Source organism: Phodopus roborovskii, unplaced genomic scaffold (assembly GCF_943737965.1).
Source record: "Phodopus roborovskii unplaced genomic scaffold, PHOROB, whole genome shotgun sequence".
NCBI classification, from domain to species: Eukaryota; Metazoa; Chordata; class Mammalia; order Rodentia; family Cricetidae; genus Phodopus; species Phodopus roborovskii.
The window spans coordinates 1,026,811-1,040,029 of NW_026126597.1; positions in this window are offsets into that span (position 1 = coordinate 1,026,811).

The window sequence follows — 13,219 nt, forward strand, 5'->3', positions numbered from 1 at the left end:
GGAAGTGTGAAGATGAGCGTTGAGTATGGCATATGAGGACGTGGAGTGGAGCATGCCTGCACACTAATGAAACGATGGTATAAATCTGCAATTTCAGCATGTAGGAAGCAGAGGCAGGATCATCATGAGTTCAAGGCCAGTCTGGGCTACATGTCAAGACCTAGCCTCATAAATGAAAAAGTATACAAAATGTGTATTAGTCTGTCATTTTTTGTTTCTCTGATTCTGGGTCTTTGTCCAGGCCCCATTTTCTGCATTTCACCTCAACAAATCCTCCCATCAATCTTTTAAGGAGGGCTAATTACAAAATGTAATCACTCCTGTTTTATAGTTGGAGAAACCCAGGCTCCAAGGGGTGGCAGAGCTGGGGTTAATCCCAGCTGCAGGGCCTCATAGGTTCCCCTTTATCGGTTTCCTTCAATCCACTTCTTAGGAATTCAAAAAGTCCCTGGTGAGGAAATGTCCCCTGGCCCACTCATGGCTGGCCTGAACCTGGCACAGAGTTCCTCATGGGATGGGTGGAAAGGAACTGTCCCTGGGGCTTGGCTCTTGAAGCCCAAGGCTACACACATAGAAAGGTCACATGAGGCTGCCCTTGTGTATCCAAAACCCCAAAGAATTTGAGTGAGAGTCAGTTGAGGGTTTAGGCCACGCCTCCTCTAAGCACGTGCTGAGTTTCCTCTCCCTTGAAACCACAGTCTGGCTGGAAAATAGTTTTTCAAAAGCTACTCCCAGAAGCCATCACTCCTGGTCTGTTTCTTGCTGAGGACGGAACACAGGGCTTTATGCATACTGGTCAAGCACTGTACCAACTTAGGTATATCCTTGGAAATAGCAGGAGACAGGTGCCTCCTGTCACCATCTATGTGTGCCTGCCAGTCCTGTCTCTCATTGAGGCTGTGAATTGCCATGTAAAAGGAGACAGGCATGTCACATAGAACCATTTTTGTGAATTTTGGAGATAGGCTGATCTAAGCTCAAATGCTCCTTGGGCAAGTCATTTTGCCTCTGGGCCACTGTTTCATGGTCTATAACATGGACGTGGTAGTAAAACCTGCCCTGTGGATTACAGTAAGAATTAAATTACTAGGCACATAGAATGAGCATGTTCAACAAATACAAATGATTACCATCATTTTTGACATATTTACATCAGGGCTAGAATTATTTCCTCCCATGAATGATGAAAAACAGTCAACATTTTTGGACCTCTGTATTCCGTTCCCATAAAATCACTTTTTAGGGTATATAACCCTGAACCTCTATGCAGATCAGACGGGCCTTGAACTCAGAGATCTTCCACCTCTGCCTTTCAAGTTCTGGTGTTAAAGGCAGGCACCATCAAACTAGGCCATAAGATTCTTTTAACTGGCCTTTGTTTTCCTCTTTCCCTGCCTCCCTCCCTCCCTCCTTCTTTATCTGCCTCTTGTTCTTTCTCAGGAGATCTTCACTGGCATATAACATTTGGATGGCTGTTTCACATTCCTAGTTGATTGGCATGTGGGCTGTTCCCATTTTGTTTTTGTTCCCACTTTTTTACTGTTATGATTAATGATGTGTTACCAATAATTTCTGTGTACATGTTTTTATGTGAACATCTGTGTTCAGTTCTCTAGAAGTGGGATAGCTAGGTCTTGTGGTAACTTGTGTTACTACTGAGGGACTGCCAGGCTGTTTTCTACAATGCATGAGGTCTCCAGTTTCTCCACAACCTTGCCAATACTCACTATTTCTGTGTGTGTGTGTGTGTGTGTGTGTGTGTGTGTGTGTGTAAATGCACATGCAAGTGTTAGAGCGCATGTGGAGGCCTGAGGTGTATTTTTTCCTTGTTTGTTCGCCATCTTATGTATTGAGGCAGTGTCTCTGGCTGAGCCCGGAGTTCTTTGTTTCAGATAGGCTTACTAGCCAGCTTGCTCCGGTGCTGGATTATAGGCAGGCAGGTTATTTGGCTTTTTTTTTTTTTTTTTCTATTAACATGATAAGGAGGACCCAATTCTTGAGTCTGAGTGGCAAGTGATTTCCCTGCTGAGTTATCTCTCCAGCCTCCTATCTATTGCGGTAAATAAGGGTCAGGATAAACAAATAGGCCGAATAGATGTTTATTCAGGGAGAAATAACTTACAACCTAGACAGATGAACACCAGGAAATTCAACCCGATCCTCTCCTGTCCGAGTCACGCCAGAAAGAGAGCGCCTTCCTGGCCCCCTCCGACCTCCTTCCTCAGGTCACCTCCGCCCATCGCTCCACCCCCCAATGGGCGTGGTCAGTGCTACAGAAGGACTACCTCACTACACCTATCTTCTATCATGGGCATCCTAGTGGGTGTGAAATGGTATTTTATTATGGTTTTGATTTGCATTTCTCTAGTGACTAGTGATGTTGGGTAACCTTTTATGTTCTTATGGTCATTTGAATATCTTGTTTGGATACATGTATATTTAAATCTTTAGTTCACATTTAAATTATGATTTTCGATAACATTTACTAAGTGGCTGACTACATCCCATCATACCAAGGAATGGGAAGGGGAACATAAAGCCAGGACAGTGCTTGCTGCATGAAGGCTTGCCCTACTCTGCTCCCCAAGGCTGTAGAATGGGAAAAGACATAACTCGAAAAGGGGAAGTTGTGCAGATTGGAAAAGGAGCTCAGGTTTCAGAGACTCTGTCTGTGCAATCCACCCACCCTCCCTGAGATGGGCCTCACTACACCCAACACTGCTTCGATCAATACCTGGCAGCTAGAAGCTGATCCGGTATGGCTGCTACCCAGGGAAGCAACAGAGCAGGCATCCTCTACGCATACACCCTTGAGAGTCAGTTTAAATCCACCATCACCCAACCAGTCAATTACACAGACCTTGGCCATCTCTAGGTGGCAATGCAGGGCGAGGAGTGACAGCAGAGTGATAGAGACTGAGAATAGAAAGACAGAAGGACCCCATGATGCCCTGACTGATAACGTGTCTACACATGTCCCTTGATCTCGCTGAGCCTCAGTTTTCTAATCTGTGGAGAATAATGGCACAACCAACCCATTGGTTATGAAGCTGAAAAGAAAAGGGGGGCATGCGTGTACGTCCTCATGTATGTTAGGGTAAAGGAAATGATCATGATATAGAACTTTTATTTTCAACCATATAAAAATTTAGAGGGACCAGCCTGGAGGTGGTGGCACACACCTTTAGTCCCAGCACTCGGGAGGCAGAGGCAGGCAGATCTATGTGAGTTCAAGATCAGCCTGGTCTACAAGAGCTAGTTCCAGGACACAGAGAAACCCTGTCTTGAAAAAAAAAAAAAAAATTTAGAGAGACCAACAAATCTACAGTGCCTTATTAAAAACAAAAAAACAAGGTGAGAGCAGGCGGTGGTAGCCACACCTTTAATTCCAGCACTCAGTAGGCAGAGGCAGAGCCAGACAGAGCTCTTGAGTTTGAAGCCCACAGAGCTCTTGAGTTTGAAGCCTGCTTGGTCCACAGAGCTAGTTCCAGGACAACTAGGGCTACACAGAGAAACCCTGTCTTGAAAGACAAAACAAAACAAAAACAAGGTGATGACTGACGGGAGGGAGAAACCCTGGTCAGGTGGAAGGAGCCGGGGGTGAGGCTACCTTTCAGCTACAGCTGCTTCTGAGAAGGTGACCCAAAAGGTCATCAGAGGCAGCTGCCAGACTGAGGCTGCCAGACCATCCCGGGGAGCCTTCCTGCCTCTGACTTTTTGTTTTCCATCCTAGTGTGACCTTAGACCTCCTAGCCCACAACATGGCAACTAGAATTCTTTTCACTGATCTGCCAAGCTCATGGCCAAGGGGAAATATGTTTCCAGATAGGGTGAAAATAGATTCCTCTCCAAATATGCTCATCATAGCTAAGAAAAATAAATAGAACCAAGAAGGAAAAGAGAGTAGGGGCAAGCTGCCCATGGGAGGGGCGAGGCTAATGCAGTAGAAAAGGCTGGGCATGTGTGAATGTGTCTGTGACTGAATGAATTTATGTGTATCTGGATGTCTGAGCATGCACAGCAATAAATGTGTGTATGAGTGTATGTGTTCATGTGTAAAGGTGTGTGTGTGCTGTATGAGTAGTAGTGCAGGTTGTATATGAGCATGTGAGTGAACATGTATATAAAAGTGAAAATATGTAAGCATACCAAAGAATGAGCGTAAGAGTATATAAGCACTGTATGCATGTGTGTGGGCATAACTACATATGTAACGATCCAACTGATGTATGATCACCTGGTCATGAAAATGTGTGTGATTGTATGTGAAGGTGCATATATGGTTTGTGTGTGTGTAAGGATACACATGAGTGTATGCATGTGGTGTAGCATGTATTCAGGATGAGATTTTGTGTGTGGTTCTGAGCTGGTGTGGCAATGTGGAGTAGTGGTAGCTACAAACGTAATGGTACAAAAGAGTGAAAATATGTGTGATAGTTTTTTTGTGCTCTTGAGTATGTGGGTATATGTGAGGATGTGTACATGAGCTTTGTGTATGGGGGACATATATGAGTACATTTGTGTGAGTGTTGAGTCATGTGGTGCATACATATGGGCACATGCAAGCAAGTGTAATAAGGACTATATGAGTGTGTGTGAGTTTGTTGAGTATAAACATGTATATTGTATACGCACTTCGCTCTCTTTGTGTGTGTGTGTGAGAAAGAAAGAGAGAGAAAGAGAGAGAGAGTCTCAAACCATATGCTATCAGAGGCTGCCCCAAGGGAAGGGAGAATTCTCTGGGCTTAGTCACTCATGGCCCAGGCACAGACATTCTGAGAAAACATTTCAAAATAAATATGCTTGTATCGTCATGGCAACTTCCTGCTTCACAGTGGCCAACAAGGCTTCCTAGAGTTACAGCCTAGCAGGGGGCCCTTAGAGGCACAGAATATTGGGACCTGAAAGGTCTTGAAACCCAAAAGACCTAAGGATATCAAAGGAGAGATTGAGGCCCCAGGCCCCACAGCTGTTGAAGGCAGAGCAGCGTCTGGAACCCTGGCTGTCTGCATTCTTATCTGCTGTTCTGGTACCTCCCTCCAATGTGAACCTTTGCCTGCATGTTTACTATTTGTTCATTCGGCAAGTATTCCTTAGTATCCCTCAAGTGCTAAGCACCAAACAGACTGTTCTAAGATACACTCAAGGAATCAAGGCACTTTCCAGCAGGTGCTTGAATTAAACAGTAAACCAATAAATATAGCCAAGTCAATAAGATAATTACAGGTCCAGACAAGTGCCTTAAAGTCAAGAAGGCAGGTAATGTGATGTGGGGGTCAGTGAGGATCTCTGCAGATGGGCAGTGGAGCTGAGACAGGGTAGAAGGCTCCAAAGCCTCACAACTGGATGTCCTGACCCATATCCTGATTGATCTAATGAAGGAAATGGAGCCAGTTGAAAGGACCAAAGGTCAGAAGCCCTGGCTATACCCTTAACCTATTCAGTGATGGATGAGCTCCCTTTCCTGTAGATACTAGAGGGATTCTGCTTCAGGGAAAACAAAAGCTGGGATACATTGCATGGGCTTGCTGGGAGCCAGGAACCACTCTAGAGATTGGTCTCTGGACCAACCCTTACAGATACCATAGTGACCACAGTTATAAATGGTCATAATCCGTAGCATTGGGTAAGCTTGTGTCAGGTGCATACCCAGTGCTCTGAAAGGTCATTACATTTAATCTCCTCAACACATCTTATTAGAAAACAGTCATTTGTGCCTGGCCACAGTCTTAGGAAGATGCAGAGATGCCATTCACACACAGGCCAGAGCCTCTGAGCCAATTAGCAAGTCACAGTTTGACCTTCATTCTCCCTGACATGGGAACCCTAGGTCCTTGGGATGGGATCACCCTTCTTGTCCTCCCATCCACTTGAACTTCAGGACCTGCCAAGAAGTCTTGAATCATGTCTCAGTATTTACTGGCCATGGTCATTATCATTATCCTTGTCTGCCTACTATGCTCCAGGAGTATCTGGACTTTTATACATCCAAGCATAGTCCTTACCATAGTCCTTTAAGATCTGATTTACAGTTTAAGAGGTAAAACAGTTAGCTTAAGGTTCTGTCCTATAGAAAAGGGTCCAGAGCTTGATTGTCCCTATGCCTTCCTAATGGGGTGCTGACCGAGAGCTCAGCCTGGTTCTCTTCATTTGAGCTTCAAAATGTGTGGCTTTCTCCCAATACCAGCCTTGACTTAGGCAGGACTCAAATTCTGTGCAATGATGCTCAGACAGAAAACGCCTGATCCCTAAGGTCATTCTCAAATACTTGAAATCCCACATGTTGCCATGGTAAATACCAACGGCTCTCCATCTCTGTGCCTTAGGGCTAAGAAATGACATAAAATTTCTTAGCTTCATCTTAGTGTAACTTGACTATATGTCCTCAGTTTTCATATCTGTAAAACAGAGTTATATAATAGTATTCGCCTTATAGAGTAGGAGTCAAGTAAAACTAAGGTAGTAATGCAATGCCCGGCACACAGTAGACTCTGGGTCCTTTGGATAGCTGGAAGTTGGCCTCAAGACTGAGTGGAGTGGGCATGGTAGTACATGCTAATAATCCCAGAGTTTGTGAGGCTGAGGCAGAAGGGTGGCAAGGTCAAAACCAGTCTGGGCTATACTGTGAGACCCTGATCAAAAAGAAAACAAAAAGACTGTGTGGTTGGTGTCGGACTTCAGACATTTGGTAGATTTTGATTTCCTGGGTTTCCAGAGTGTTGCTCAGAGGGCCATGGTCCTCAGCCGTATCCTTGAGTTCCTGGTGCTAGGGTTCAGCAGACCCTGCTCTCTCCTTGGGTATAATAGGGCAGAGGGACACTGACACAGGCTCTAGTTTCTCCAGCAACCCTGCAGAAGAAAGCGATGGGGTTTCCAGCCAGTTGTACCTGTAGAGCTAAGGGAGGGAAGCAAATCCTCCATGCAGGAAGGTCCCGCCAAAAACACTGTTAAGGAACATGGCAAGAAACCCCCCTAAGCTGCCATTGCAGACCTCCGGGGTAATGCTGTACAGAACCCTCACATCCTTTGTTCCCTTCAGCCTGGGTAGCTTCCTCTCTGGGCCACCTTTCTGCTTCCTAGAGCTTATTCACTCTTCTACTCTTCAACAAAAGGTCTCCTACATTCAACTCTGTGTCTAAGAATGAAGTACCGAAGAACAGCTTCTCTTCTGCTGGCGCCTAGGTGTACAGGCTAGGCACATCTGCCATAGACAAAGATCAAAGTAGGGGAAGGAGAAGAATGATGTCAGGCAAGCAGGCTTGGAGTGTGTGCATTCTAAGTACTGTGCTGGGGAACTGGGCCAGATAATTGCGGACGGCCTTGCTAACTCAAAGTCCACAGATCAAAAACTTTCAGAACTAGGGCACAATTTACCTATTTTTTAGTCTCAATTCCAATTCTATATGGTCTTTTTGATCCCTCTTGTCTCTGGCCTTAGTGTTCTCAGTGGGGATGCTGGTGAGGTGGTCCAAGAATAGGCTGATTTCTTGTCTACGTTCAGAATGGGAAGCTGCTTTCAAGAATCTGCAGACCTCATCATTCCTGCCCTCTTGAGATCTTTTCCGTTCTGCAGACCCATGCTGGACCCACAAGTCTTTAGCTCACTTTTCCCCTGGTCTCTGTATGTCTCTGAGCCAAGGGTCTGGATCCCACTTCCTGTGGTCATTAATTCCAACTGTGCAGACTCCGCTTTTGGCTAGATTCAGAAGCCCTCTCCTCTCAAAGAACTAAGACGCAACCTCTGGTCTGTGCTTACCCATGCACCCTTAGATTCCACTGTCCCTAGAGTCCCTTGGGTGAGGGCTACAGGTATGCTAGAAGAGCTTGGGGCTATGTAAGAGTCTGGCCTGTTGGTCCACTTGAAACCACTCTATTTCCCTCTGATGAGTGGACTGCAAGTCCAAGGCCTGCCTGGGCTATAGAATGAGTTCAAGGATAACCCAGGTGACTTAGTGAGACCTTGTGGTACTGGGGAGGGTATTCAGTTGTAAAGTGCTTGCTGTGCAAGCTAAGAACCTTAGGATTCACAGCATCCCTAGGAAAGCTGAGTACAATTGTAACCCCAATGTTGGAGGAAGGGGAGTTTGGTGGATCCTGAGAACTCATTGGCCAACCAGAAGAGCCAATAGGTGGGCTTTAGATTCAGTGAGCTATCCTGTCTCAAAAATGGAGGTGGACAGTGGAGCGCAATTAACAAAGACACTCAGCATCAACCTCTGGCCTTCTCTCTCCCTCTCTCTCTCTCCTTTCTTCCCTCCCTCCCCCTCTCTTTCTCTCTCTGTCTCTCTTACACACACACACACCAAAAGAAATTACCATGTGATTGTTAGCCCCATTTTACCATGACGAAACCAGGATGACAGAAGTTCAGCTGTCCAGGACAACATGGCCAGGGGTACTAGGGCACCCTTCTGTCTTTCTCTAAAACCAGCCTCTCCCTACAGCTTGACCTTTGTTTGTGCTGCACCTTGTATGCTCAGATTCCTGGCTTCCCCTTGGAGTTCCTTGGGTGGGGACTTTAGGTCTGTTAGAAGAATGTGGAGTTTAAGAGCCCTCTCCCTGCCAGTGTGCTCTGAGTCTCCTCCCATGGGTGAGCTTCAGGGCTCACAGTTACCTACCAGAAACCCAAAGATAGGAAAGCAAACACCATAAATGATCAGGAAGCCATGTAAATATTTTATAGCCAAGGCAGTAAGTAACACAGCTCTCTGGCTATGCCCAACCCAGTTCTTTTGTCCCACATCTAGGACAGTCTGTCTGAGTTCCTGCCTTAGCTTAATTTATTATTTATTTATTTATTTATTTATTTATTTATTTATTCTTTGAGTCAGGGTCTCCCTCTGAAACTCAGGCTGGTCTTGAACTTGCAGTAATCCTCCTGCCTCAGCCTCCTGAGTGCTGAGATTACAGGTTTGGGCTACTGTACCCGGCCTGACATGTAGTTTTTAAATAATTGCTGTGTTCTTGGCTGAACCTGTTCATATACACCAGCAGTTTTCAACCTAGGGTTGCATATCAGACACCCTGCAAATCAGATTCATTAGAATTTATAACATAGCAAAATTACAGTTATGAAATAGCAACAAAAATAATTCTATGGTGACCACAGGGTCACGGCATTAGGAAGTTTGAGAACCACTGATATGCACTAAGCACTGCCTTTGCCGTTGCTTAGACCTGGGCTATTCTTGCCCTTCATCTTTTGGGAGCCATTCCTTCAGGAAGCTTTCTTTGATTTCCTGGGTGGGAGAAGGGTGTCTCATGATCCCTGGGACACCCCCTCCAGACTCTGCTCCCAACTATGTGGTCATCTCCTGCTTCTTATGATGTGATTTCCAGTGACTTACCTGCTTTTCTGTCAACTCCAAAAGAATAGTCATTCCTGGAGGCTGGATGCAAGAAGGTGTGTAAAGTGGGCTGGTGTGTAATAGGTGCTCACTCACAATGTAGAGGGTAGAGGAGAATGACTTGTTTAGCTTAATTCTTTGATTTTTGTGCTGCTGGGATGACACCCAGAGCCTAATACGTGCCAGGCAAGCACCCTACACTAGCAGGTAAGTATCACCGTGTTTATCTTATTGACAAGTCAGAAAACTTAGGTCCAAGTGGCAGGGCAGGGCTTGAGCTTGGTTCATCTGATCCAAGTCTAATTCTTTCTCAATAATCCTCTGAAAATGCTGGGTATGGTGATGCACACCTGTAATCACAGCACCCAAGAGGCTGAGGCAGGAGGATTGCTATGACTATAACGTCTACCTAAATAGAACCTATAGGACCTATAGAACCTACATAGGCAGTTCAAGGCTAGCCTCAATAAAGCAAACAAAAGAACTCACTTGAGAACTTACTTCTTTCCCCTATTGACCTCTAGGGCCTTGAGTCAAGTCCCTTTGGTTTTCTGCTCAGGGAGAATTTAGACCCACCTTCCCCACCTCCAGGCTTAAGTAAACAGTGAGTTCTAATCCATATGTTTGAATGTCTGAAACTGTTAAGAGAGAAGGCAGTTCTATCATTTCCTTGGGAGGGAGCAGAATGAGCTGCTTGGTTTTTTTGTTTTGTTTTGTTTTTTTGTTTTTTTGTTTGTTTTTTGTTTTGTTTTGTTTTGTTTTTTGGTTTTTGGTTTTTGGTTTTTTTTTTTTTTTCTTGTCTTTTCCAGAAGGCTGGTCCACAGCCCTGCAATCCTCAGGTCCCACACCAGCTTTGTGGAGACTTGCATCAGCCAAGGGCCCAGGATGGAGACAGGACAAAGTTCTCTGACACTTTGGGGCTATGTCCCCAACCAGACTATCATAGCCTTGCGGGAACCTGAGATAAGAAGACAGATGATCCTGTCTGCCTTCTCATCCTGGATCAGGCACTGAGAATGAGGACAGAAATCAGGGCACAGGCACTGTGAGGTAGCACAGGACAAGGACAGCATTACACAAGGAGCCTTGGCCGAAGCCTGGCTGCAATTTTGGGCAGGAGGTAGGGTGTAGAAGGGAGGGTAAATAGGTTTCTACTTTCAGGAGAGCTCTCACTGGTTACCAGTGGTATCTGGAGCTGTGAGAGGATGGTGAGCCATATTCTGAAGAATTGGCAAAAAAAAGCATTGATCAAATAGCATGGTAGCCCACTTAGACATTTATACTCCCTCCTTCCACTCAGCAGTCAGCACAGAGTAGGTACTCAGTAAGTTTCATGTCCCTTGTTGATTAGTAACAAGGTCAGTGTAGAGGTCATTTGGAGATACCATTCAGTGGAGAGATAAGAAATATAAACACAGGATTTTTTTTTTTTTAACTCTTAACATTACTAAGAGCCAGGAAGGGAATAAAGAGTAAGATAATGGAAGTCAATGTCATGCAACAAGGATTCAGTTATTAATAGATACCTACAAGAATTTTCTAGTAATATGGATAGAAATCCTGAGTCCAGGGACAAGGGTAGTCACAGCTTGGCCCTCACTGGTCAGTGGGGACCAGGAGTATTTCAAAGCAAATTCCAGAGATAAATCTTGGCAGAGGCCCAGGCAGTAAGTCCTTGTGCCAGAAGAGGTGGGGCCTCAGTCTCTATGCCTATCAGATTTAGGCATCCCTGCTAGGTCCAGGACAATGTGAATGCAGAAGAGTCCTGGATAGGAATTCTTGCTGGAGACAAATAAGTGGTAGGCTCCTGACGGGCTAAGAAACTCTGAGCAGGCTCAAGGAAGGTGGCATGGCAGAGAAGACAGGCAGTAAGGCAGCCAAACAAGTGCCCACCATTGTCTCTACCACTCTGTCACCTCCTCCAGACACTAACTCACAATGTCATCAAGCCATTACAGGTGGGGTACACGCTCATCTGTGCCCTCCAGCTGTGGGTACTACAGGGCCACTCACTCACCTTACTCCCTCCAGTTACCTGCTTACTTTTGCTCCTTTGGCTTTAGAGAGGAGCTAGCACTGTGGCTGTGAACTTTGGCCTGAAACTCAGCACAGGTTAAGATGGGAGGCCCACTCTGTCTACCTACTAGCTGTGTGACAATGGAAATGCCATTTAGACTTCCTGGGCCTCAGTGTCTCCTATAAGATGAGCTAATGACGGCACCTACAACATAGGGGTTTTATGATCCACTGTCAGCTCAACAGCAGGTATTAGCTCAGAGCCTGCCAGGGTACTGAACATCATGGGTGTGTGGAAGCTGGAATTAGTGTTTTTATAGGGATTCTAACCTCACATTCTCTACACCTTCTTCAGAGTCTAGAGTTCATCCAGACACTGGGGGATCCCTGACAAGATTAGGGTGCAAGTGAGCTGATAAAAGGCATCAAAGCTGAGGATCCTAAAGGCCTAGGGCAGAATAAGACTGGGAGGGGAGAGCTCCATATAGTTCTTGGCCCTGGGCCCAGTAAGCACTGAACTGTGGGTAGAGTTGGCCATTGCAGGCCACCTATAATTACCTTTCAGCAGAGTTCTGCAGTACTGGGTGGGGAAAGCATTTTTCAGGTTTTATTTGGATGCACAGACAGTGCCCTGAGGCAGCCTTGTGCCAGGTAGCTGCTCCCAGATGGGAACAAAGGTTGAATTTTTGGGGGGATAGGGGAGAATTATAGCCTTCCAAGGAGGCTGGCCTCTGAAGGCTGACCTCTGAAGGCAGGGTTCAAGGTTTGCAAACCATGGTCTGCATAGAGACCCTGTTACCCTGTTTTTGCAGGGGTGGGGCTAGGGGATATTCTTCTTTGGAGAGCCCAGGGAAGCCTGAAAAGCCAGTAAAAAGCACACCAGGGCTATAGGACATGCACAAAGCAGGCAGAAAGAGCCAGGGCAGGGACAGTAGGGTCTCTATCCTAGCTATCTCTGACTCTGTCCTTTTCCTCCTTCCCTCAAATGCACATGCCTTGGCTTACGCTGGCAAGGTGTTGTGTTTTGTTTTGTTGAGAGAGGTTATCACTAGCCCTGGCTGCTCTAATAACTTATTATGTAACCCAGAATAATCTCAAACTGAGGATAATCCTCCTGCCTCAGCTTTCTGAGTGCTAGGATTATAGGCATGCATAACATCTGGCCAGCACAAGTTTCACTGGAGTGGCATGGAGCGCCTAAAGGGCATTCTAGAGGTCATGATCTGGTATGCTTGTTCTGGCCCTTCTCTTGTTCTCTCACATTGCTTTTAATGCTTGCCTGCCCACGCCTTTAATCTCAGAACTTGGGAGGCAGAGGCAGGCAGATATCTGAGTTTGAGGCCAGCCTGGTCTACATAGAGAGTTCCAGGACAGCCAGGGTTATACAAAGAAACTATCTCAAAAAACAAAACAAAACAAAACAAACAAACAAACAAACAAAAAAACCCACAAACATACTCACTCTCTAACCATCCACTATGCAAAGGAAGAAAAAGGTGGAGACTTAAATGCTCCATCCAAAAGCAGTGGGAAAGGCAGGGAGCCCAGGAGACAGATTCCAGGGCCAAGTACCCTATTTGTGCCTGTGTGGTTTTGGACACTCACAGACATTAACACAAATAGGCTTCCTGTACTGTTGCCCCCCCCTCCCCAGATCCCTTGAGTACTTACTTACCTGCTTGCAGCACCTGAACTCTTGGCAGAGCTCTGATGCCTCTGGGTCTTCTTGCACACCTGGGTATAGACATCCACTGAGATGCAGAATAACCCCATCCATTTTGACTTCCACAGAGAAGATCCTCCCTGGCCAGTTCTATACAGACACCCAGCATGCTGGAGAAGACAACAAGCATGTT